The sequence below is a fragment of the Orycteropus afer genome, unplaced genomic scaffold (genome assembly GCF_000298275.1).
Source record: "Orycteropus afer afer isolate SDZICR_OR568_19922 unplaced genomic scaffold, OryAfe1.0 scaffold00239, whole genome shotgun sequence".
NCBI classification, from domain to species: Eukaryota; Metazoa; Chordata; class Mammalia; order Tubulidentata; family Orycteropodidae; genus Orycteropus; species Orycteropus afer.
This window is the reverse complement of record NW_006921826.1, coordinates 668,537-670,937: the sequence shown is the minus strand read 5'-3', so window position 1 is coordinate 670,937 and position 2,401 is coordinate 668,537.

Genomic DNA, 2,401 nt, shown 5'->3' with positions numbered 1-2,401 from the left:
CCCACCCAGTCCCCCACCCACACAGTCGTCTGGTCCTCTCGGCCTTCCTCGGTCCATTGCCACTGCCTCCCTTCCCTTAAAGGTATTGAGGCGTTTTTAGCGTCCTCCCGGCTTTGTGCAGTGTCCACCCCTCGCAGTAGCAATTTGTGAAGGGTGCGGAGTGCTGGAGGGAATGGTGGTTCTGCGGTGGGGAGAGGATTTTTCCCGATCCGCTGCCCCACCGCCGGAGCGGCGAACCGAGCCGATCATTCTTGTGTGGCTGGTTTTGAACTGTGAGGCAGTTGGGGGAGATCGGGAGAGGAGCCCTTTGGACGCGGTCGGAGGGTGTGGAAGACGTGGTGTCACGCACCCCGCCAGGCGATGTCACCCCTCTCAGGCTCCGGCTTTGTAGTAAACCCGGGAGAGGAGAGAGTGGTTTCCTGTCGGCTTCATTGTCCTGAAATTGAAATGTAGGATTTGGTGTGGTTCTCTTCGTTTTATGCAAAGGGGAAAAATTGCCTAACACTGGCAGGGACGAATCTCTGTTTTTGGTTTTTAGTAGAGTTTTGTTTATTTGAAGAATGTAAGGCCCTGAAAAGCAGGGACTATCCATGCTGGAGTCCAAACGTTGCCAAAGTTATGAATATGAAATTACTAGATGAAGAGTGGACTACCACGGGCCTGACAATGAAGCTGTTGTGTAGCAGAGAAATGAACCAGCAGAGTTGTTTTTTCATTGGGCGGGTAATACCTTCATATTCCTAAGGGGATAGATTAGGATACATCTTTCCGTTGTAGTTTTCAAGCGATCAAAACAAAAAAGGAAAAAAATAGGCTTGGTATATTTCTATTTCTGAAGTTGTTTGCTAATATTTTTATTCTCTTAATGAAAATTCACCCATTTAGGAAGAATTTAGTGAAGCAGATATATGTGATTGGATGAAAAATCCTTTAAAATGATTTTATCCTTCAGCTTAAAACATTTGCTGCCATTTCTCCTTAGAAGAAGCAGAAGAGAGAATAAAGCAGGATGGGGAAGAGCAGGTGGAGGAAAAATGTAAGCTTGTAGGAGAGAGTTACATTTTGTATACAGTATCTAGAGCTTCACAGATAGAACCCAAGTTGAGTATGCGTCAAAGACTTAGGATTTCAGCTTCAGAAATAGTATTAAATTGATGAATGTTAAGTTACAACCATTTTGTATTTTCTGCCCTTATTTTACATTCATCAGGGCTGCTGTTAATTCTCCCCAACTTTGTAGTTATTGTATGCGTTTGGTGTTTTACAACTGAAGAGCCTAAGTGCACTCGAAGAGGAAGACACTAAAAACTGGGAAAGTCATAACTGACTTCTATCCCCAAGCAAAGCTGCTAATGGAAGGCAGAGCCAAATAAAACCAAGATCTGTTCTGCAGAGTGCTCTTTCCTGTGTGCTTCCTGCTGGTGTCTTCTACTGCTTGTACTATGCTGTGAAAATTTATGGATACCCTCTTTACAAGCTCTTTGGGTTGTCTAAGAATCAAGTTCATTGATACTCCAGCTGTATTAATCTAGTCCTTTTTCCTTGTGATGACAGTAGTAATTCTACTGAAATGGAACTAGCTTTTTACAGTAACTTACTAATATAAGAAAAGATGCCCTGTTGTTGTTGTTATGTGCCGTCTAGTTGGACCGGACTCATAGCGACCTCGCTTTGGGTTTCCGAGGCAGTATCACTACGGAAGTAGATTGCCCCATCTTCCTTCCGAGGAGTGGCTGGTGGGTTTGAACCACCAGTCTTCTGGTTAGCAGTCAAGTGCCTTAGGCACTACTCTACCAGAGCTCCTGAAGATGCCCTAACATGGCTTTTGACAAAGACAGACTATTGGAATTAGCGACCATATTTTAATACTGTTTAGTGATAGTATCATTTTATAGTGTGATCAACTCTGCAAACTGTGTTAAAAATAAAACTGCCACATAACAAAAACCTGAAGTTCCCGTTTTTCTTTGAGTAATGGATTATAGTTATTTTCAATTTAGAAGTTACCTTTTGAGAAAAAAATGTAAGTTGGACTGTTTTACAGAAATAATTTTGTTTTTATTGGGTTGATTTTTGCCATAAATGCTGACATGAAGTTACTTTATAATTTTTATCCTTTAATTCCACATTGTATTTTAATAAACATATTTTTATAATTTATTAATACTTCATTTAAATTTCAACTTAGTTTTTAAAAAGTAGCAATTAAATTTAATATATGTAATTATTAAATTAGTTTAAATATATTTTACTGATAGATTTCTTGGTATTCTAAAATTATTTTATATGAAAATATGTAATATACATCTGCATGTTTTCTGTTAGCATTAGATTTACACTGTAGACATTAGCATAAATTCTGCATACTTATTAATGCAAATGTCAAGGTATTTAAAAATTG